The following is a 25,452-nucleotide window of genomic DNA, read 5'->3' on the forward strand; positions in this document are numbered from 1 at the left end:
TGTCTGCTGCAATGAGCCGGGCGCGCCTGCGCGGGGGGCGGCAGGGAGCGTGCGCAATGCGAGTAACGGCGAGGCGGCTTCCCGCCATGGGGATACGAGAGGCTTTCACTTACTGACCCGCTGCTTTGATCGTCTCGCCACATACAAGTACCAATGATCTATAACTTCAGGTGCATCAATTTCCACTTTCGACTCTACTTATGCTAATATAAGCCATGACATTTTGACCAGCGTACCTTTCTGTCTTAATTATTTCAAAGTGTGGTGAAAGCAGGTTCAGAGGCAACTTTAATTGAGAGGATAGCTTTATTTGGCTGTGGTGAGAGTGTGTGAATTATGGAGAGCTACAGGACCGCCCACACCTACAATAAACCCCCTTTGATGCTTTGTGATTCCAGCTTGAAGCCACTGAAAGTGAAGGTGCAGTAACACCAAGCTGCTATGAATACTTATTAAATTTTAGCCTTTATTGCAATTGAACGAGTGTATTAAGGCAGTGATGCTTTCCTGCAGATATAATGGCTCTGGTGAGAATCCACAAAGAATGAAGAGAAAAGAGACTATAATGGTAGAATCTATAACAAAAATAGAAAGCTCGAAGAACCCTGCTGGTCAAGTGGCATCTGGGGACGCAGAAGTTTCAGGTCCAGAGCCTGAATCAGGATTAACCAGGAATAATTAATGCAATTTGGTCTTGCCCTAGGCAGGACACATTTATAATAGAAAGGTTAGAAAATTTGTTAGATTGAATAAGCTTTGCACCACAAGAATCATTAAGGAGAGTTTTAGTAGAATTGGCTATATTAAAGCAAATATTTGTAGAAATCAAAGTAAGGAACTTGTAGACAATAGAGGTTAAAAAGTATAGAAAATGAAGAGTGATTGCATTGCAACTTGTAAAATGTTTGGTAGGGCTGACTAGCTACCTCCTTGAAAGAGTGTTGAGTTTTGACTACATGGTGAAGGAGGATAATTCTGTGGAATTGAACACAAATTATTGACTTGGTCAGGAAGTTGGCAGAACAGTATTAGTCCATGTACCCGGAGCTTCTGGCTACCCATCACTTTAATTCTCCATCCCAATTCCATTTGGATTTTTCTGCTTGTGACATCCTGCACCATTACAGCAAAGCCCAGCAGAAGTTTAAGGAATAATGCCTCACCTTCCTCTGGGTGCATTGAATTCACCTGGATTCAAAGTTGAAATTTTCAATTTGGGATAATTTGTTCTTTCTGTCTGTGTCAGGACTGGTATTTTTTTTGCCAGTCTTTGCTCTCCACTTTTGGCTTAGCAGTTTTATCTCCATCAATGTAGCATGAGCTGTTGGGGATGTTCCATAGGCCTGCTGTTTGCAACACATAACACAAACACAGAAACACAATCTGATTGACCTGGCATCACCCTATCATTAATACTATCACCATCCCCCTGGCCTCCTTGACTGCAACTTAAAATTAATTTTATTAATCTCTCTTTGCAAGTTCTGATGAAAGGTTGAACCATTAACTCTGTTTCTCTTTCCACAGATGCTGCCTGATTTGCTGAGTGAGAGTTTTTATTTCACATTTCAAAGTCAGCAACTTTTAAAAATAATTCACATCTCCCCTGCTAAGTATAGTGCTCTAAGTGAAATGCTCTGTCAAACAGACCTCAAGTAGACTGATCCAAAATGGGATTCCAGTTACCATACCATCATGAGATTTCAATAGATCACCCTTTAAGATTAACTGGCCAGAAATGCCAGAAAAAAATTGCAAAAGAAAGGGGTTCCATGTTCATCAGATAAGGATTTTTTTTTAATTGGCAAAATATATTGCCTAATTTAATTGGCAAAAAATATTATCCTGATTGTGGACTTCAGGAAGGGTAAGACGAAGGAACACATACCAATCCTCATAGAGGGATCAGAAGTGGAGAGAGCGAGCAGCTTCAAGTTCCTGGGTGTCAAGATCTCTGAGGATCTAACCTGGTCCCAACATATTGATGTAGTCATAAAGAAGGCAAGACAGTGGCTATACTTTATTAGGAGTTTGAAGAGATTTGGCATGTCAACAAATACACTCAAAAACTTCTATAGTTGTACCGTGAAAAGCACTCTGACAGGCTGCATCACTGTCTGGTATGGAGGGGCTACTGCAAAGGACCGAAAGAAGCTACAGAAGGTTGTAAATCTAGTCAGCTCCATCTTGGGCACTAGCCTACAAAGTACCCAGGACATCTTTAGGGAGCGGTGTCTCAGAAAGGCAGCGTCCATTATTAAAGACCTCCAGCACCCAGGGCATGCCCTTTTCTCACTGTTACCATCAGGTAGAAGATACAGAAGCCTGAAGATTCACACTCAGCAATTCAGGAACAGCTTCTTCCCCTCTGCCATCCCATTCCTAAATGGACATTGAAGCTTTGGACACTACCTCACTTTTTTTAATATACAGTATTTGCACATATTTTAATAATCTATTGAAAATACGTAATTGATTTACTAGTTTATTTATCATTATATTTTGTTTTATTTTTTTTTCTCTCTGTGCTAGATTATGTATTGCATTGAACTGCCCCTGCTAAGTTAACAAATTTCACGTCACATGCCAGTGATAATAAACCTGATTCTGATTCTGATTCATAACAGGTGATACTTGTAGCAGAAAGGATCAGAACAAATGTCTGCAGTCCTATCTTCTCTTGTGCAAAGATGGTGCACAATTAAACAGCCAACTGGAGGAAGTTCCTTGCTCATTCCCATTTTTGACAACATGCACTAAACGGTACAATCAGTTAGTTCATAGCTTGCTCGCCGGTGTTCAGTTTGGGTTTTGCCCAAGCTGCTGGGTACTTGATCTCATTACAGCATTAATCTATACATAAATAAAAGTGCTAAATTCCATATATAAGGTTCGTCCATCGTCATCGATGAAGACCTCAACACCATTAGTACTTTTTACGAGGTCGAGTTGCTAGCTCGACACTCAACCTGGCACAGATGGAAAGTGGCCCGACTGGATTCGAACTTGGGAACCTTCGCTCTGGAGTCTGGTGCTGATGTCACTGCGTCACCAGCCGGTTGTATGATGGTGCTGAGACTAGCGCTTGATTTGGATTTAAGTGAGGGAGAGTTGCGCAGCGTCAGCCTCACTCTCTCTTCCCAAATCCCATCTGGATCCAGTGGCAAGACAAGAGTCCATGTACGCACAACAGTAAGGCAGCATTTGAGTGCATACAACATCTTGGAACTGGAGTAAAACTGAAGCCTTTGAACATCAGAGGAATAATCTTCAATGTATGGAGCCATATCTAGCACAAAGGAAGATGGTGTTTGTTGTTGTTGGAGGCCAGTCAGCTCAGCAAAAGCAGATCAATGCAGAGGCTACTTAGGATAATGTATCAGCCCATCCGCTTTCAGCTGTTTTATCAAAGCCGTGCTATTACAACTCAGGGTGTTGGAGTTCAGTTCCAGCACTGTCTGTAAGAAGTCTGTACATTCTTCCCATGACCACGAGGGTGGGTTTACACTGGGTGCCTTGGTTTCCTCCCACAATCGAAAGATGTACTGGTTAGCAGGTTAATTGGTCATTGTAAATTGTCCCGTGATTAAATAGGTGGGTTGCTGGGCTGGAAGGTCCTGTTCCATGCTGTATATCTAAAAAAAATGCAATCATGGGTTGGCATAGAAACATAGAAAATAGGTGCAGGAGTAGGCCATTCGGCCCTTCGAGCCTGCACCGCCATTCAGTATGATCATGGCTGATATCCAACTCAGAACCCTGTACCAGCCTTCCCTCCATACCCCCTGATCCCTTTAGCCACGTGGGCCGTATCTAACTCCCTCTTAAATATAGCAAATGAACTGGCCTCAACTGTTTCCTGTGGCAGAGAATTCCACAGATTCACCACTCTCTGTGTGAAGAAGTTTTTCCTAATCTCGGTCCTAAAAGGCTTCCCCTTTATCCTCAAACTGTGACCCCTCGTTCTGGACTTCCCCAACATCGGGAACAATCTTCCTGCATCTAGCCTGTCCAATCCCTTTAGGATTTTATACGTTTCAATAAGATCCCCCTCGCAATCTTCTAAATTCCAGAGAGTATAAGCCTAGTTGATCCAGTCTTTCATCATATGAAAGTCCTGCCATCCCAGGAATCAATCTGGTGAACCTTCTTTGTACTCCCTCTATGGCAAGGATGTCTTTCCTCAGATTAGGGGACCAAAACTGCACACAATACTCCAGGTGTGGTCTCACCTAGGCCTTGTACAACTGCAGTAGTACCTCCCTGCTCCTGTACTTGAATCCTCTTGCTATGAATGCCAGCATACCATTCGCTGGCATGGACAAATAGCATTTAGACAATGTAAGGGGCAGGTAAAGGCCAGTTCCAATAAGAGATTCCAACCACTTCCTGTTGATATTTAATGATCTGTCTATTCATTGAATGTCCTTGAGCCACGTAATATGAGTAGGTCAAAACTAGGTATCCTACAGTGATTAATTCACCAACTTCTTCCCCATGAAGAGGATGGTGGAATATTCACCACAAATGAATTCAGAGCCAACATTCCAAATCCTCGTCACAAACAGGATAAAGCAATCTGCTTGAACAGTTCCCATTCAACAGTGTTTCCTCACTCTGTAGCTGATCCTACGATTCATAACCAATGCTTACATAAGAACATAAGAAATAGGAGCAGGAGTAGGCCATATGGTCCATCGAGCCTACTCCGCCATTCAATAAGATCACGGCTGATCTCACCTCCACCTACCTGCCTTTTCCCCATAAACCTTAATTCCCTTACTATGCAAAAATCTATCCAACCTTGTCTTAAATATATTTACTGAGGTAGTGTCCATTGCTTCATTGGGCAGAGAATTCCACAGATTCACCACTCTTTGGGAAAAGCAGTTCCTCTTCATCTCCATCCTAAATTTACTCCCTTGAATTTTGAGTTCTAGTCTCACCTACCAGTGGAAACGCCTTTCCTGCCTCTATCTTATCTATCACTTTCATAATTTTATATGTTTCTATAAGATCTCCTCTCATCCTTCTGAATTTCAGCAAATGCAGTCCCAGGTGACTCAATTTCTCCTCATAGCCTAACCCTCTCACCTCTGGAATAAACCGGGTGAACCTTCTCTGCACCGCCTCCAAAGCACAGTACTCCAGATGCGACCTCACCAGTACTCTGTATAGTTGCAGCATAACCTCCCTGCTCTTAAATTCAATCCCTCCTTAAGATGCACTACAGCAGTACACTGTTGTTGACAATCCTTCCCAATCTCCAACTTCTACCATTTGGTAAATGAAGGGCAATAGGAACCTTCAGGAACCAACCCTGATTTAACCCTAACCTAACCACAGGATAATTTACTATGACCAATTAACCTACCCGGTACGTCTTTGGACTGTGGGAAGAAACCGGAGCACCTGAGGAAAACCCACACATTCCACGAGGAGGGCATACAGAGTCTCTTTAGAGAGGATACTGGAATTGAACTCCAAGCTCCGACGCCCTGAAGTGTAATAACTTCACACAAATTGCTATGCTACTGCGATGCTCAAGTCTTCTGACCCAATTAAGTGTCATTGTGTCCCAAATAAACAAAAGGAATCCCAGCTATTTTCTCAATTAGTTTTTGGTCTTTAAGAGTTGTCCCAAATAAGTGGCTGCCCTGATTAATCGATGGCCCAATTGCTTGGATTCCACTGTATACCCAATGACTTGGCCTCCACAGCTGTCTGTGGCAATGAATTCCACAGACTCACCGCCCTCTGGCTAAAGAAATTCCTCCTCATCTCTGTTCTAAAGGGACTTCCTTTTGTTCTGAGGCCATGTCCTTTGGTCATAGACGCCTCTACTATATATGATGTGCCTTGGGACTTATTTCTACATTAAAGACACTATACGGATGCAGCTTTCATTGATTGAATTAATGTAAGCAAGGTCTGAATAATTGCCTATCCTTAATAGTCCTTAAAAAGTTGATGGATGCTTACCTTCCTGAATCAGTGTAGTTTATTGGTGAGAGTACTCCCATAGTGCATGTTAGGTAGGAAGCTCCAGGATTTTAAACCTGTCACAGTGAAGGAGCATAGGGTCATTATAATAGAAAGGAAAGCTTTGAATCTATTATTTCTGTGCCAGTTCTTTATTGAACAGTTCAGGCTATCGTATTTCATAAACAAAAGAGACTGCAGATACTGGAAATCCAGAGCAACACACAAAAAATTGCTGGAGAAACTCAGCAGGTGGGGCAGCGTCAATGGAACTGAATAAACACATATGTTTTGGGCCGAGAGCCTTTGGATCAAAGATTGCTTTTGGAGCGAAAAGTGGAACAATTTTTTTAACCAGATTTCTCTGTATAAGGATAATAACCCAGGTTATTTACTTTACTCCCTTAATTGAAATACTTAAGCCCTAGAACCTTTTCTAGAAAATCTTTATTCATCTCCTTCAGAAACTTGAACATCTGTCTTAAAACATGGTAACAGAATTCTTGCCATATTCTGATTGTGAGCTAAGTAATGTTTTACAGAAGTTCAGCATAACCTGACACTATTGTGTTGCCAATAGGCTGGTCCTGGACTTATTTTCCACCTGGCATAGTTTGCATTTTGTTGTTTGATTGTTTGTGGTTTTTGTATTGCTATATTTATGTTCTATTCCTGGTTGGTGCGGCTGTAACGAAACCCAATTTCTCTTGGGATCAATAAAATATATCTATCTATCTATCTGTTTTGTGCCACTACTTACGTAATATAGCATCACATTGTTAAACATTTTCTGTGGTGCTTTCAAAGACTTACATTTACAGCCTGATGCATCAGTATATAAACTCCATTTAAACTGAACTTTTGCTGTATATATTCTCCTTGTTCTTGAAGACAAAATGATTCCTATATGCTGAAGACTGTGGAGTAGATTTTAAACCCATGTCTTAGCTCAGAGAGAGGGAGAGAGAGCCAACTGTAGTTGATCCAAGGCTGATATCTGACACCAGATGCAAATGCTTTCTCACAAATTTGAGTTGAAGCAGAGCCCATTGGCTTTTTATTGGAAGGGAATTAGATAATTGCTTAGAAAGTGACCTATTGCAAAGCATAGGTGATAGGGGGAGTGGGGAGAGAGCAAGAAAATGGTATTAGACTTGGAGAACCCCTATGCCAAATGGATTGACTGAATAGCTTGTATCTATGCTGTAACTTGCATGAAACCCCTCTGGGAGGGATCATTAAGCAATTGTAGGAAGTCTGTTTAGTGATCAGCTTTCCCCTGTGTAACTGTAGAATGCCACAAAGAACTCGAGGGGATTGAAGAGCTCAGCTGGTATTTAGTTATTTAAATTCCAGATTCCAAAAGAGTAAACTGTCCCTGTCACACAGGAGACAGTCTGTTAATTCTACAGATTCATATTTTGTGCCCCAAAGATATTATGTTAGTCCTTAGCCTTCTGAATAGATTCAAGATTATTTATCGTCATTTTTCGGTACGAGTGTAAATTAGAACAAGATGATTGTTACTCCGGATCCGATGCAGTATAAAAAACATATTAAGCATAAGGAACACAATAAAAAAACAAAAAAGCACAATAAGTACCAATATAAAAGCAATTCTATAAAACACAATGTAAAGTAACTGTTTGAGCGTGGCTGTAAGATTAGTTTATATACATAGATGGATTGAATGTATGTAAATTGAGACTAGGTGCAGAAGTATCTGTACGTAAGGTGACTAACAGGAAATGATAATGTGACAAAGTGACTCCCCAGGTATATGAAAACACGAGGATGGTGACTGTGTCAGTGTGGGTAAGAGGTGTGGAGTGTAAGTGTGAAGTGGCACTGCATGGGGTTTGAAGGGTGCTGAGGCTGAATAAACACCAGATTTCCATATCTACATTGTTAACTTCATCCTGCTAGCCAACAATAAAAACTCACCATACTTACCACTTTCCTGTTCCTTTTCATCCCTGAGCTCACTGCATTATTTCCTGTTATTTATTAATATTATTTTTAGTTTTACCTAATCTGCCAGATGGCAATAGGCTGGGTTTAGATTGGGCCTCCATTTTTCACCTACCTAGTTTAACTTTCTATTGAAGCCAAACTTTTATGCCTCTTCCTCAGCATCCTACATGCTCACAACCCATGGACAAAATTAAAATCAATGTTATATTTCTCAATATCTAAATTTCAAATTCCCTGTTTCTTTTCTGACCTCGCACATCATGAAGACCCTAGAAGGACTCACCTGGCTCACCACTGAGCCTTGGTCAGATCTCGATCCTCTGCAGTTTGCCTATCAAGAGCACACTGGAGAGGACAATGCTGTCATCTACCTGCTGAACAGAGCCTACTCCCATTTGGATAAGCAGGCCAGCACTGTGAGGATCATGTTTTTTTTTGATTTCTCAAGTGCCTTCAATACCATACAACTCTTATTGCTGGGGAAAATGCAGGTTAGCACTTCCATTGTATCCTGGATAATAGACTACCTGACTGACAGACCACAGTTTGCGGCTTCAGAGCTGTGTGTCAGACATGGCTATAGGCAGCACTGGGGCCCCGCAGGGGACTGTATTGGCTCCCTTCCTCTTTACCCTGTACACCTCGGACTTTAGATACAACACTGAGTTCTGCCATCTGCAGAAATTCTCTGATGACTCAGCAATAGTTGGGTGTGTAAAGGGAGGACAGGAGGATGAATACAGGGCCCTGGTGGAAGACTTTATTAAATAGTGCAAGCTGAATCATCTGCAGCTCAGCATCAGTAAGACAAAGGAGATAGTGATAGACTTTAGGATGACTAAGCCTGCACTGATCCCTGTTACTATTGATGGCGAGGACCTACAAGTACCTGGGGTGCACCTGGATGACAGACTTAAGACAGAGGCTGGGCACAAGAAGGGCCAGAGTCACCTCTACTTCCTGAGGAGACTGGGGTCCTTTGGAGTATGTGGGACTCTCCTTCACATTTCCATCAGTCTGTTGTTGCCAGTACAATCTTCTATGCGGTGGTGTGCTGGACATTGGCATCAACATGGTGATGCCAACAGGCTCAATAAACTGATTAGGAAGGCTGGCTCTGTTATGTGAGTCAAAATTGACAAACTGCAAGCTGTGGTAGAACAAAGGACCCTCTGACCCTCCAGAAAATCCTGGCAACTCTGGACAATGTTTCTCACCCATCATGCCATCTTGGTTAATCAGAGGAGCACTTCTGGTAATAGACTAAATCAACTGCTGTCCTCCAAAGAGTGTGATATGAGGTCATTCTTACCCTTGGCCATTAGGCTCTATAATGAGTCAACCTATAGCCAGGAAGTGATCACCCCCCCCCACCCCGTTAGACTCTTATCAACCTCTGGTAAAGCTTTGTTTATCTCTGTTTACCACACCCTGTGCAATACTGTGCAATATTATGATAATTCTTGCACTACTATCAGTGTGACCTTGGAAATCTTGTCATCTTTGACTTGTAAATCTTATGCATCTCATTTTTAAGGTAATTTATTTTTTATTCTTGCTTACCTCTCTTCTAAAAATTGTATATCTGTGCACTTGTGAAGCTACTGTGATACTGTAATTTTCTTTGGGATCAATAAAGTAACTATCTATCTTTTGACCTTAATACTTCCCTGCCGTTGGCAGACATCCCGCCTCTCCCGGAAGTTTCGGGAGTCTCCCACATATTGATAACGGCTCCTTGATGTCTGCAAATTATATACAATATCTCGGAAATCAAATTTTTTTGAGAGCAAGCGAGCGGGGGGGTGGGGGGGAGAGAAAGAAAAGGAGCTCTTTGGAGGAAGTGATCATTGGTTAGGGAACTTAAGGTAAAGGAAATCTTAGGAGGAAGTGATCCTTTCAGTGGAGCTTAAGAGGATGATGGCACCTAACAGTGACCCCTTTGCTTGCATCTTCAGAAACAGCTCTATTTCTCTCTTTGATATCTCTTTTTTTCCCTTTCAAGGTTCTTTTGAAGACCCTGACCTGGAGTAACATGCTGACTTCAGTTCTTTGCAGAAATGAGACCCGCTCTCGGAGCCTCATGACTGGCCGCTTTTTGATATGACAAGGACATGGCCTAGAAGATTAGTGCGTATTCAGGGTGCTGGATTTTCGTGGCTCTGGAGGCAGGCGGATTCAAGGTTGATACCGCTGCCTGATGTGTCATGGGAGTACATGGAATATCGAAAGCAGCTGGCTGCTGGCTGTGTGCCCAGGGACCTGGGTTATTTGGGCATAGAGCTCAGAAAAAGCAATGCCACAGACTTTTAACACCATAAATCAGTGAGTTATTTTGTTATGTCTCCCCTCTCGATGTGAAACAGGGAGACCTCTTTTTCCCTTATGAGGGAGAGAGAGAGACCCTGTGGTATGTCGAATTAGCAGGTGAACGAGTAGTGTTTGGGGCACTGCAAGTCTGTGTTTTTATAGATGTTTTGCTGCATGCTTGAGTGCTCAGTGGAGGGTGCTGATGCATTTTTGATGGTGGGCGGGGGGGTTGTTGCTTTGCTGCTGCTTATGCATGGGAGGGGGGCGCTGGGGGGCGGCTTTGGGGTTCTAACATTTAACTGTTATTCATTCTTTGGGGCACTCCTCTGTTTTTGTGGATGTTTGCAAAGAAAATGAATTTCAGAATGTATATTGTATACATATCTCTGACATTAAATGTACCTATTGACCTATTAATGTGATAGAATTTACCCTGCAATTTTGGAAGAAGTTAAATCAGCTGTATCAGTATCGTAGTTGAGGAAGGCTGCCTACTGAGGTGTGGGAGAGAGCTTGGAAAAAGTGGATTGGAAGGGACCCTAGCAGGGATGACGGTAGAGCAGCATGGCAGTAGTTTCTGGGAGTAATTTGGAAGATGCAGACCAGGACCAATGCAGCTGACAAAGAAAGTCAAATACAGCATGCAAGCAAAAGAGAGGGCCTACAATATTGCAGGAAAGAGGATTGGAAAGCTTTTATAAACTGATAGAAAACAATAATAAAAGTAATGAGGGGAGAAAAGATGAAATATGAAGGTAAGCTAGCCAACAATATAAATGAAGATACTAGAAGTTTTTTTTAAGATATATAAAGAGTAAAGTAAAGGCAAGATTGGACATCAGACTGGAAAATGATGCTGGAGAAGTAGTATGGGGAACAAAGAAGTGGTGGATGAACTGAATAGTATTTAATGTTAGACATCACTGTGGAAGATACAAGCAACAAGCCAGAAATTCGAGAGAGTCAGGCGGCAGAAGTGAGTGTAGTCGTTATCATTAAGGCGGAGGTGTTTAGGAAGTTGAAAAGTCTGAAGGTGGATAATTCTCCTGGACCAGATGGACTGGACTTGCCGGAGTTTAGAAAGATGAAGGGGGATGTCAGTGAAACCTATGAATATTGAAGGGTTGGATAAAGTGGAAGTGGAGAGGATGTTTCTAATAGAGGGTGAATCTTGAACCAGAGAGCATAGCATCTGAATAAAGTAGAATTTAGAACAGGGATGAGGAGGATTTGAGGGTGGTGAAGCTGTGGAATTCATTGTCAAAGATTCAAAGTATATTTATTATTAAAGTATGTATAAATTATACAACCCTGAGATTTGTTTACCCACAGGCAGCCATCTTAAACCAGTAGGTAGCCATGGAGGCCAAGTTATTGGGTATATTTAAAGCAAAAGTTCATAGGTTCTTGATTTGTAAGGATGTCAAAGGTTAAGGGGAGAAGGCAGGAGAATCGGGTTGAGAGAGAATAATAAATTGGGCATAATTGAATGAATAGTGGAGCATACTCAATGGGCTGAATGGTCTAATTCTGCTCCTATGACTTATGGTCTTATTTTTTTAGTAAGCTTTGGAAATTTTTTATGTAAATGGCACAGTGAAAAGAAGATTACTCTTTGTAGTAGAAATCTTCCCATCAAATTTACCTTTCCCCTCTCCTCTGAAAGTAGAGGCTCAAACTGCTTGGGTGGATCACAGTAAGAATCTTAGGAACGTTGGAAACGGGTTAAACCTTTTCTTGCTGCATTCTACAGTTAGATGAGAATATAGTCATAACTCTATTCCATTCACCAATCTTTGTATCATCTGCAAACTTGGCAACAAAGCCATCATCTAAATCATTGATATACAGCATAAGTAGAAGCGGTCCCAACACCGACCCCTGCGGAACACCACTAGTCACTGGCAGCCAACCAGAAAAGGATCCTTTTAATCCCACTCGCTGCCTCCTACCAATCAGCCAATGCTCTAACCATGCAAGTAACTTTCATGTAATATCATGAGCTCTTAACTTTGTAAGCACTTCATGTGTGGAACCTCGAAAAAGGACTTCTGAAAGTCCAAATATACAACATCCACTGCATCCCCTTTATCTATACTACTTGTAATCTCCTCAAAGAATTCCAACAGGTTCATCAGGCGAGATTTTCCCTTAAGGAAACCATACTGACCATATCTTGTCTTCTGTCACCAAGTTTTCCATAACCTCATCCTTAACAATTGACTCCAACATCTTCCCAACCACTGAGGTCAGGCTAACTGGTCTATAATTTCCATTCTGCTGCTGCCTTCCTCCTTCCTTAAAGATTGGAGTGACAGCTGCAATTTTCCAGTCCTCTGGCACCATGCCAGAGTCCAATGATTTTTGAAGGATCATTACTAATGCCTCCACAATCTCTACCACTACCTCTTTCAAGACCCTAGGGTGTAGTTCATCAGGTTTGGTTGACTTACGTACCCTTAGGTCTTTCAGCTTTTTGAGCACTTCTCCCTTGTAGTAATAACTGCACTCACTTCTCTTCCCTTACACCCTTCAACATTTGGCACACTGCTAGTGTCTTCCATGGTGAAGACTGATGCAAAATACTCATTGAGTTCATCTGCCATCTCCTTCTCCCCTGTTATTATTTCTCTGGCCTCATTTTCTAGTGATCCTGTATCCACTCTTATCTCTGTTTTATTTTTTACCTACTTAAAAAAGCTTTTACTATCCACTTTAATATTGTTTGCTAGCTTGCTTTCATATTTCATCTTTTCCCTTCTAATGATTCTTTTAGTTGCTCTCAGTAAGCTTTTAAAAGCTTCCCAATGCCCAAACTTTTTACTAATATTTGCTTTTTAGTATGCCCTCTCTTTTGCTTTTACATTAGCTTTGCTTTCCTTGTCAGTCACAGTTGTACTATTTTGCCATTTGAGTATTTCTTTCTTCTATGGAATACATCTATCCTGCACCTTCCTCATTTTCCCCAGAAACTCATGTCTTGCTGCTCTTCTGTCATCCCTGCCAGCATCTCCTTCTAATTTGCTTTGGCCAACTCCTCTCATACCATTGTAATTTCTCTTACTCCACTGAAATACTACTACACCAGACTTTACTGATGTAAAGTCTACCCTATCAAATTTCAAGTTGAACTCAGTTATATTGTGATCACTGCCTCCTAAGGGTTCTTTTACCTTAAGCTCCCTAATCACCTCTAGTTCATTACATAACACCCAATTCAGTATAGCTGATCCCCTACCAGGCTCAATGACAAACTGCTGTAAAAGGCCATCTTGTAGGCATTCAACAAACTCATACTCTTGAGATCCATTACCAACTGGATTTTCCCAATTGATGTGCATGTTGAAATCTCCCATGACTATCATAACATTGCCTTTTTGACATACCTTTTCTATTTCCCGTGTGTAAAAAGGGCTCAAAGGATCATTGAAGACCTGAGTCACCCCAACCACAAACTGTTTCACCTGCCGCCATCCGGGAAATGGTACTACAACATAAAGGCCAGGACCAACAGGCTACAGGACAGCTTCTTGCACTGGGCCATCAGACTGGTTAATTCATGCTGACGCATATTGACTATCCTGTTGTACATAATATTTGTTATAAATTACTATAAATTGCACATTTAGATGGAGACGTAACATTAAGATTTTTACTCCTCATGTATATGAAGGATGTAAGTAATGAAGTCAATCCAATTCAATCTGTGGTCCACATCTCAGCTAGTGTTGGGAGGTTTGTACATAACTGCCATCAGGGTCCTTTTACTCTTTCAGTTTCTTAACTCAACCCACAAGGATTCTGCATCTTCTGATCCCATGTCTCATCTTTCTACTGATTTGATGCCATTCATTACCAGCAGAGCCATGCCACCCCCTCTGCCTCTCTTCCTATCCCTCCGATACAACATGTAACCTTGGACATTCAGCTCCCAAATGCAACCATTCTTCAGGCACAAATCAGTGATGGCCACAACACCATACCTGACAATCTGTAGTAGTGTAACAAGCTCATCCACTTTATTTCTTATACTCTGTGCATTGGGATGCAACACTTTGAGTACTGTATTTGCTACCCTTTTTGATTCTGCATCCCCAATGCACTGATAATCTCCCTACCGGCTGCAATTTTGTCCTATCATCTGCCTGCCCTTCCTAACAGTTTGACTGCACGCTACCTTTGCTTTTTTACCATCTGTCCTATCCTGAGTCCCTTCACTCTGGTTCCCAACCCCTGCCAAATTAGTTTAAGCCCTTCCCAACAGCTCCAACAAACCTGCCCACAAGAATATTGGTCCTCCTCAGGTTCAGATGCAACCCATCACTTTTGTACAGGTCATACCTCCCCCAGGAGAGATCCCAATGATCCAAGCACCAGAATACCTGTCCCCTACACCACCTTTTCAGCCACACATTAATTTGCCAAATCATTCTATTTCTACCCTCATTGGCGCATGGCACAGGCAACAATCTAGAAATTACGACCCTGATGGTCCTGCTTCTTAACTTTCTGCCTAGCTCTCTAAATACTCTCTTCAGGACCCCTTTGCTTTTCCTTCTTATGTCATTGGTACCAATATGTACCAAAACATCTGGCTGTTCTCCTTTCCCCCCAAAATGTTGTGGACGCAATCTGAGATGTCCCTGACTGTGGCACCTGGGAGGCAACATACCTTCCGGGTGTCCGGTTCACATCCCTTTTCTTCCTCTTTCTCTTCTGCATCACGGACTTATGCTTAGTGCCAGTAACATTCCCCTGGAGGTCATCCCTCACAACAGTATCCAAAACGGAATGGCCACGGTGTGCTCTGTGCTAACTGCCTGTTCACATTTCCATTTCTCCTGACAGTCCCCCAGCTGCTCGCCTCCTGCAACTTAGGGGTGACTACTTCCCTGTAACTCTGATCGATTATCTCCTCACTCTCCTGTGCAAGCCAAAGGTCATCCAGCTGTTGCTCCAGATTCCCAACATGGTCTTCAAGGAGCTGCAGCTGGATGCACTTCATGTAGATGTAGTTCCCTGGGAGACTCTGGGTCTCCCAGGACTCCAACACCTAGCGTGAAGAACAGACAACAACCATTTACTAGACTAGCTACAGTAAGAGAGAAAAAAAAGGTACCTTAACAGAAACTTACCCAGAGCCAATGCCTCATTTGAGCTGAAGCCTGACACTCCTACTTTCACCACTGGCCTACCCCTAACAATGGCTGCCTGCTTCTCCCTTCTGTACTTTTAAGTAAGCGTCGCCGACCTGCGAGAAACCTCCTCACTGTGCTCTGCTCCTGCTGCTGACTGGGCCATGAGAATGAGCATGAACGCCTGTGAAGCTTTCCTTTTAAACAAACGTCACTGACCTGCGAGGAACCTCCTCGCTGTGCTCTGATCCTGCTGCTGACTGGGCAACCAGAGTATTAGTAGGTGACAGGCCAGTGAGCCTGACATCATTGATGGGTAAGTTACTGGGGGGTATTTTACGGGACAGGATCTCACTATAGGAAGGATGTGGAAGAGTTGTAAAGGGTACAGAGGAGGTTTACCAGGATGCTGCCTGGTTTAGAGAGTATGCATTATGATCAGAGATTAAGGGAGCTAGGGCTTTACTCTTTGGAGAGAAGGAGGATGAGAGGAGACATGATAGAGGTATACAAGATAGTAAGAGGAATAGATGGAGTGGATAGCCAGCGCCTCTTCCCCAGGGTACCACTGCTCAACACAAGAGGACATGGCTTTAAGGTAAGGGGTGGGAAGTTCAAGGGGGATATTAGAGGAAGGTTTTTTACTCAGAGAGTGGTTGGTGCGTGGAATGCACTGCCGGAGTCAGTGGTGGAGGCAGATACACTCGTGAAATTTAAGAGACTACTAGACAGGTATATGGAGGAATTTAAGGTGGGGGCTTATATGGGAGGCAGGGTTTGAGGGTCAGCACAACATTGTGGGCCGAAGGGCCTGTGCTGTGCTGTAATATTCTATGTTCTGTGTTCTATCTGCCAGTGTTTGGCTAGACAAGGACTGATTAGGGATAGTCAGCAAGGCTTTGCATTTGGGAAGTTGCTTCTCACAAATTTAGTCAAGGATTTTGAAGAGGGAACCAAGAGCATTGATGCGGACAGGACAGTGGGCATTATCTATATGGACTTTAACTTTGCCTTTGACAAAGTCTCACATGGAAGAATGGTCTGGAAGGTGAGATTGCATAGGAGAGCTGCCTACAGTAATTGGCTTGTTGATAGGGAGCAGATAGTGATGGTGGAAGATTGTTTTTCAGACTGGAGTCCTGTGACTAGTACTGTGCCACAGGGTTTGGTGTGGGCCCATTGTAGTTCATTGTTCGATTTGTATGAAAATGTGTAAGAAATAAGTAAGTACAAGAGTTAGTAAGTTTACAGACAACACTAAAATAGGTGGTCTAGTAGACAGTGAAGGAGGTTATCAAAAATTATAGGGAGATCTTGATTAGCTCGGTAAGTGGGACAGGGAATGGAAAATGGCACTCAATTTAGAAACATGCCAAGTGCCGCATTTTGGGAAGTTAAGCTATGGTAGGATTTCTACAGTGAACAGCAGGGCCCGCGGAGTGTTATAGAACAGGGGGACCCAGGAGTACAAGTACATAGTTCCCTGAAAACATACCCAACCAAAACTTTTCCATGAAGGGCTTCCAGACTGTTCGGGCTGACCGGAAGTGCACTGAGAGCGGTAAACGTAAAGGAGTTGGGGGCTTGCTGTTCTGGTTAACAACGGATGGTGCAATCCTGGTCATATTACGATCGAGGAACGTGGATGTAGCCCGGATATTGAACTTTTTGCTGTTGGACTCCGGCCATATTCCACTGTGATACAACACTGGGCGTTATGGGAGGTTGTTCCTGCCTGTGGCCATCGAACTTTGCAGCTCCTCCCATGGAGGGTCAGACACCCTGAGCCAATAGGCTGGTCCTGGACTTATTTCCGTCTGGCATAGTTTGCATATTGTTGTTTGATTGTTTGTGGTTTTTGTATTTCTATATTTATACTCTATTCTTGGTTGGTGCAGCTGTAACGAAACTCAATTTCCCTTGGGATCAATAAAGTATGTCTATGTCTATGTCTATGTCTAAAATGGTGTCACAGCAGACAGGGTGATGAAGGAGGCATTTATCATCTGTCAGGACACCGGGTAGAGAAGTTAGGATGTCATGTTGCAGTTGTACAAGACATTTGTGAGACTGCATTGTGAGTATTGTGTACGATGTTGTTATCCTGTTATAATAAAGACATCATTAATCTGGAAAGAATGCAAAGGAGATTTACAGGAATGTTGCCTGGGTGATGGTGAAATGTTGTACTTCATTCCTTTGCATGTAGAAGACTGATGGGTGACCTTTTAGTTGTATGTAAAATCATCAGGGGTATAGAAAGAGTAAATACACAGGGTCTTTTCCCAGGGAAAAGCAATCAGAACTAGAGGTCATTAGTTTAAGGTAAGAGAGGAAAGATTTAAAAGGGACCTGAGCAGTAACTTTTTTATGCAACGGGATGTATAAGGAATGAGCTGCTGGGGTATGTAGTTGACACAGGTATAACAATATTTAAAAGCCAGTTGAACAGGTACATTGATAGGAATGGTTTAAAAGAATGTGGGCCAAATGCAGGTAAAGTGGACTAGCTTACACGGGCATCTTAGTTGGCATGGAAGAGTTGGGCTGAAGGGTGTCTCTCCATGCTGTGTCACAGTGACTTTGTGATTGCTGTATATACGTACACTCATCAGACAGAAGAGGTAATGCAGTTTCTGGTATAAATCAGGGAATTAGAGCACTTGTAACAGAGATACAGGCTGTCCCCAGATTAAAAAAGCCCAAATTATTGACACCTCAACATATGATCTAGCTGTATAATGTAAAATTCAGAAATCCATTGTATGTACATGTGTTTTTGTTCAAAAAATATCAAGACTACTTTCTTCTCTCTCCTCTTGTAGTAATTACACTTTCTTTCCAGTCTTAAATGCTTTTAGTCCCAAACATTACAGTTCAGTATATTGAGTGAATTTTGTATATTCTTTGACTTATGGATGTCTATAAAAGTGGAACTTGTTCATCACCTGGGAATGTTCATAAAACATAGAGCAATACAACACAGAAACATGCTTTTCGGTCCATGCTGAATTAATTAAGCTAATAATTACTCATCCTTTTGTTTGCACATAAGACCATAAAAACATAAGATATAGGAGAAGAATCAGGCCATTTGGCCCACTGAGTCTGCTCCGCCATTTCAGCATGCTGATCCAATTTTCCTCTCAGCCCCAATCTCCTGCCTTCTCCCCATATCCCTTCATGTCCTGACCAATCAAGAATCTATCAACGTTTGCTTTAAATATACATAAAGATATGGCCTCCACAGCTGCCTGTGGCAAATAATTCCACAGATTCACCACTCTCTGGCTAAAGGAATTCCTCCTCATCTCTGTTCTGAAAGGATGTCCCTCTATTCTGAGGCTGTGTCCTCTGGTCTTAGACTCTACCACCATAGGAAACATCCTCTCCACATCCACTCTATTAAGGCCCATCACCATTCGATAGGTTTCAATGAGGTCACGCCTCATTCTTTTGAATTCCAGTGAATACAGGCCCAGCGCCATCAAACGCTCTTCATACGACAAGATATTCAACTGTAGAATAATTTTCGTGAACCTCCTTTGAACCCTCTCCAGTCCTAGCACTTTTGTAACTATATGTTTAATTATGTGGTTTTGTAAGTTTTAGTCTTGGTTTGTCCTGTGTTTTTCTTGTGATATCATTCTGGAGGAACGTTGTATCATTTTTTAATGCATGCATTTCTAAATGACAATAAATGAGGACTAAGTGTCCTCATAATCTAATCTAATCTAATCAGGTATGTAAGGATGGTGTGAGCTCTACATACCATCCTTACACACCTGGAAAGGAGGGATGCTTATGTGAGAATGTTGTTCTTGGACTACAGTTCAGCATTCAACACCATAATTCCATCCAGGCTTGACCAGAAGCTCAGAGACCTCGACCTTCATCCTGCCTTGTGCAGCTGGATCCTGGACTTCCTGTCAGATCACCGGCATGTGTAAAGAGTGGGCTTCCTCACCTCTGACCCTCAACACAGAAGTCCCTCAGGGCTGTGTCCTAAGCCCCCTCCTTTACTCTCTGTATACCCATGACTGTGTCGCCACCCAGAGCTCCAATCTGCTAATTCAATTTACAGATGATACTACATTGATTGGCCTTATCTCAAATAATAACGAGGCAGCCTACAGAGAAGAAGTCATCACCCTGATAGTGTGGTGTCAAGAAAATAACCTCTCCCTCAATGTTGCAAAAACAAAGGAGCTGGTTGTGGACTACAGGAGGAACAGAGACAGGCTCACCCCTATTGACGTCAATGGATCTGGGGTTGAGAGGGTGAACAGCTTCAAGTTCCTCAGTGTACACATCACCAAGGATCTCACTTGGTCTGTACATACCGGCTATGTGGTGAAAAAAGCACAACAGCGTCTCTTTCACCTCAGACAGTTGAAGAAGTTTGGCATGAGTTCCCAAATCCTGAGGACTTTCTATAGGGGCATAATTGAGAGCATCTTGACTGGCTGTATCACTGCCTGTATCGCAGGTCTCTGCAGAGAGTGGTCTGGACAGCCCAGCGCATCTGTAGATGTGTACTTCCCATTATTCAGGACATTTACAGTGACAGGTATGTAAAAAGGGCCCGAAGGATCATTGGAGACCCGAGTCACCCCAACCAAAAGCTGTTCCAACTGCTATCATTCAGGAAACAGTACTGCACCATAAAAGCCAGGACCAACAGGTTCCTGGACAGCTTCTTCCACCAGGCCATCAGTCTGATTAATTCACGCTGACACAAATGTATTTCTGGGGGGTGCTATTGAGCCATGAGCAAGTAGGATGCACCCTCCTGTAGCTCCAGCAGATTTGTTATTAAAACTTCATTTGCACAAAGTCAATTTGAGGTTTTGGGTGGCAAACAAAGGGGAGGTGCTCTTCAATACATACCAGAAGGAGAAAGAGTGAAGGAGTGTGCTACAAAATGCCGAGAAGAGGAACGGCTAAGGCAGAGATGAACGAAGAAACAGGCTCAATTGACACTGCGGAGCTCACGAGTGAGGGCCACATGGAGCCACGTGCACAGAGTATGGACAACAATGCGGTATTGGTGGCCATAGTGTCGCTACATGCAGAGCTAACTACGATGAAGTCAGACATCTGTAAAAAAATTGAAGAAAAAGTTGCAGAGGTAGTGGTCTCTTTGAGAAGTGAAATTGCTTCGTTGAAAGCGGAATATGACGCTGCGATTACCGCATTGAAAGCCCAGTTGAATACACAAGATGAAACTCTGAAAGAGATAGCAGAGTCGGCTAATGGAGCTTCGGACATAGTTGTGGAGCTGGAAGGCAAGTTGAAACGACTTTGTGGGCAAGTTGAACAACCTTCTGAAAAATGCCTGGATTTAGAGGGACGTTTGAAACGACAGAATCTGAGAATTGCGGGCCTAGGAGAGGGGAAGGAAAACGGGCAGAAGACAAGAGATTTTGCGGCACAGATGCTAAAACAAGCTCTAAACCTGGAAGAAGCTCTGGTGATAGACCAAGCACATAGAGCACTTCAGAAGCATGCAGGGGACGACAAGCCGCCGCGACACCTGATTGTGAGAATCCATTATTGCCATGTATTTGAAGATATAATGCAGAAGTCGATAGGTACCAAGAATCTACAATATCAAGGACAAAGAATTCAGATCTTCAGAAACCTTCCATCCACGGTGACTAAATGATGTGCGGCTTTCACACCAGTCAGGAGGTTGCTGCGGGATAAACCTGGAGTCAAGTTTGGCCTCCTCTATCCCGTGAAGCTACAAGTGACAATTAATGGAACCGAGGGAGTGTTTACAGATCCAGAAGAAGCTTGCCGGTATGCAGAATGTCATTTGGGAAATGCTGAGAAGTGACTGTGCACAGTGAGAAGAAATCCCTTACAGAATGAAGATGCCCCAAGTAAAACTCCGCGTAGGAAATTGTGCACATTTTGAACATTAATGAGGCTCTGCCTCTCATCCCTGTAGAAAACAGGACTCTTTGAGTTATATTTGGATTGTACTATGTCGGATTAAGGCCCTATGAGTGCACAGATAGTAATAAGAGTTGGTCTAAACTGGTGTTGTATGAGGAGTATGTTGTTAATGATGCTAGACTTTCTAGTGCTAGAGTAAATTACAGTTTTGAGAATCACACTTACTTTAACATCTTGATAATCTCTGTTTGCTAGTTTTTCTCGTTTTTTTCATTCCAATGCCAGATTTGGCTTTGTGACCATCTGTATAACTGGGGAGCTACTAAATTGGCTCAGAGAAGTGTTAGAGATCAAGAAGTTAACCATATGACCACATAAAAACAACAGGAATTCTGAAGATGCTGGAAATTCAAGCAACACACATCAAAGTTGCTGGTGAACGCAGCAGGCCAGGCAGCATCTGTAGGAAGAGGTGCAGTCGACGTTTCAGGCCGAGACCCTTCGTCAGGACTAACTGAAGGAAGAGTGAGTAAGGGATTTGAAAGTTGGAGGGGGAGGGGGGAGATCCAAAATGATAGGAGAAGACAGGAGGGGGAGGGATAGAGCCGAGAGCTGGACAGGTGATAGGCAAAAGGGGATACGAGATGATCATGGGACAGGAGGTCCGGGAAGAAAGACAAGGGGGGGGGGACCCAGAGGATGGGCAAGAGGTATATTCAGAGGGACAGAGGGAGAAAAAGGAGAGTGAGAGAATGTGTGCATAAAAATAAGTAACAGATGGGGTACGAGGGGGAGGTGGGGCCTTAGCGGAAGTTAGAGAAGTCAATGTTCTTTCTGTCTCTGTCTCTGGAGACAGCTTATCCACTGATGTCTACTATAAGCCTACTGACTCTCACAGCTATATGGACTATTCCTCTTCTCACCCTGTCTCTTGCAAAAACGACATCCCCTTCTCGCAATTCCTCCGTCTCCGCCGCATCTGCTCTCAGGATGAGGCTTTTCATTCTAGGACGAGGGAGATGTCTTCCTTTTTTAAAGAAAGGGGCTTCCTTTCCTCCACTATCAACTCTGCTCTTAAACGCATCTCCCCCATTTCACGTACATCTGCTCTCACTCCATCCTCCCGCCACCCCACTAGGAATAGGGTTCCCCTGGTCCTCACCTACCACCCCACCAGCCTCCGGGTCCAACATATTATTCTCCGTAACTTCCGCCACCTCCAACGGGATCCCACCACTAAGCACATCTTTCCCTCCCCCCCCCCTGCATTCCGCAGGGATCGCTCCCTACGCAACTCCCTTGTCCATTCGTCCCCCCCATCCCTCCCCACTGATCTCCCTCCTGGCACTTATCCGTGTAAGCGGAACAAGTGCTACACATGCCCTTACACTTCCTCCCTTACCACCATTCAGGGCCCCAAACAGTCCTTCCAGGTGAGGCAACACTTCACCTGTGAGTCGACTGGGGTGATATACTGCATCCGGTGCTCCCGATGTGGCCTTTTATATATTGGCGAGACCCGACGCAAACTGGGAGACCGCTTTGCTGAACATCTACGCTCTGTCCGCCAGAGAAAGCAGGATCTCCCAGTAGCCACACATTTTAATTCCACATCCCATTCCCATTCTGACATGTCTATCCACGGCCTCCTCTACTGTAAAGATGAAGCCACACTCAGGTTGGAGGAACAACACCTTATATTCCGTCTGGGTAGCCTCCAACCTGATGGCATGAACATCGACTTCTCTAACTTCCGCTAAGGCCCCACCCCCCCCTCGTACCCCATCTGTTACTTATTTTTATGCACACATTCTTTCTCTCACTCTCCTTTTTCTCCCTCTGTCCCCCTGAATATACCTCTTGCCCATTCTCTGGGCCCCCCCCCCTTGTCTTTCTTCCCGGACCTCCTGTCCCATGATCCTCTCGTATCCCCTTTTGCCTATCACCTGTCCAGCTCTTGGCTCTATCCCTCCCCCTCCTGTCTTCTCCTATCATTTTGGATCTCCCCCTCCCCCTCCAACTTTCAAATCCCTTACTCACTCTTCCTTCAGTCGGTCCTGACGAAGGGTCTCGGCCTGAAACGTTGACTGCACCTCTTCCTACAGATGCTACCTGGCCTGCTGTGTTCACCAGCAACTTTGATGTGTGTCATATGACCATATAACAATTACAGCATGGAAACAGGCCATCTTGGCCCTTCTAGTCTGTGCCGAACTCTTACTCTCACCTAGTCCCACCAACCTGCACTCAGCCCATAACCCTCCATTCCTTTCCTGTCCATATCTCGATCCAATTTAACTTTAAATGACAACATCGAACCTGCCTCAACCACTTCTGCTGGAAGATATTCCTAGAGTTTTGACTAGGTATATTTGTGTATGGGGATATAGTTTTTTTTATTGGTTATTTTGAGCTTTCAGGGGTGATGGGAGTTGTGGGGGGAGGGAGGGACAGGGGTAAGGGAGTGCTGTTTAGGATCCATTCCTTTCTAATGACCGATAGATTTGCAAGGTCCAGAACAGATCAAAAACATTATCATACAGGTGTTAAATACTGAGATGGTAGGAGGTCAGGGGACAAGTAATTGCATTACTTTTTGTTCCTGGAATGTAAATGGATTAATGAGCCGGTGAAAAGGGGTAAAGTGCTGTCTCACCTAAAATCGCTACAGGCCAATGTGATCTTCTTGCAGGAAACACATTTGAAGAATGAAGCTTACTGTAAAATTAGGGGCAAGTGGATAGGCCGAATATATTCCTCAAAGTTTCCAATGAAATCTAGGGGTGTGGCAATAATAATTCGCAGAAACGTTCCATTTTGTCACCTAACAACAATAGCGGCAAGGATGGGAGAAACGTTATAGTTACTGGGGAAATACAATCTCTGCCAGTTACCTTACTGAATATCTACGGACCAATCTGGGATACCCAGAATTTTTTAGATGAGTTCTAGGATTGATACCAGAGGTCTCCAGCACTAACCTGTTTATTGGAGGGGATTTTAGTTTCGTTCTGGACTTAGACAGATCTTCCAATCAGAGGACATTACCATCAAAGACAAGTAACCTGCTGAAAACATATATAGACAATATTAGTCTGTGTGAGATATGGAGACTATTCAACCCAACAGGGAGAGAGTACTCATTCCACTCTAGAGTTCATAATGTATATACTAGGATTGACTATTTCCTCCTTGATGGCAAAACACTGCCACAAGTCAGTAACATAAGATATCATAATATCGTCATCTCAGACCACAGCCCTGTTACTTTTTCACTGGAGCTGGGTGAATCGATGCAAATACATAGAAATTGGAGGTTTAATCCTCAACTACTTACAAACCCAAAATTTTGTGAGTATTTAGAATCTCAAATTTTATTGTTTTTTGAGAAAAATGATAATAGTGAAACACCCCCAGGACTACTATGGGAAACATTTAAAGCTTATGTTAGAGGATGTATAATTTCTTTTCAGTCTTCCCTAAAGAAACGTAGTAGAGCAGAACAAATAGAACTAGAAGAACAAATACGTAAACTAGACACGGAGAATGAGCGACAATCATCCGCTGAAAAATACAAAAGAATTTCAGCATTAAAACACAAACTTAACCAAATACTCTCAGAAAGGACTGCAGAGCCTTTATGTTTACAAAACAGAACTTCTTTGAATTTGGTGATTGACCACACAAATTGCTGGCAAGACGGCTATGCAAATTTGAAAGTGATCGGGCCATTCATAAAATTACATCAGACTCGGGCGCTCCGTTGATGTCACACAAAGACATTAATCAAAGATTCCATCAGTATTATGAAAAGTTATATGCGTCTCAAATCTAATGTACCGACGGGAAGCGTGCACACATTTCTGGACGCTTGTAGGCTACCTTCACTCAATCTGACGGAGTGTCAGGCTTTGGAAGCAGAGATTACAAATGACGAAATAGTAAGAACAATAAGGTCCCTGAAAAATGGCAAGAGTCCAGGTTCGGAAGTTTAGTGACTTATTAGCACCTTGTATGGTAAGGATGTACAGGAAGTCATTTGAAACTGGCAGGTTACCTCAAACCCTGAACGAGGCCATTATCACGCTTATTCCGAAGAAGGACAAAGACCCAGAGGAGGTAGGATCTTATAGGCTGATTTCACTGC

The 25,452-nt window shown here is 43.1% G+C and overlaps 1 long non-coding RNA gene across 2 annotated transcripts; it reads left to right on the forward strand.

Moving 5' to 3' along the window:
• Positions 1–67: 67 nt before the first annotated feature.
• Positions 68–17,327, forward strand: LOC134336583 (uncharacterized). 2 transcript variants are annotated; one of them, XR_010015834.1, is made up of 4 exons: positions 68–170; positions 2,628–2,763; positions 9,962–10,281; positions 16,920–17,327. It is a non-coding gene; the product is annotated as an uncharacterized LOC134336583 (long non-coding RNA). The 2 variants fall into 2 exon arrangements; XR_010015833.1 differs by lacking the exon at positions 16,920–17,327 and having other exon boundaries at positions 9,962–10,449.
• The last annotated feature ends 8,125 nt before the right edge of the window (positions 17,328–25,452 follow it).

Source organism: Mobula hypostoma, chromosome 22 (assembly GCF_963921235.1).
Source record: "Mobula hypostoma chromosome 22, sMobHyp1.1, whole genome shotgun sequence".
In the NCBI taxonomy this organism is placed as follows: Eukaryota; Metazoa; Chordata; class Chondrichthyes; order Myliobatiformes; family Myliobatidae; genus Mobula; species Mobula hypostoma.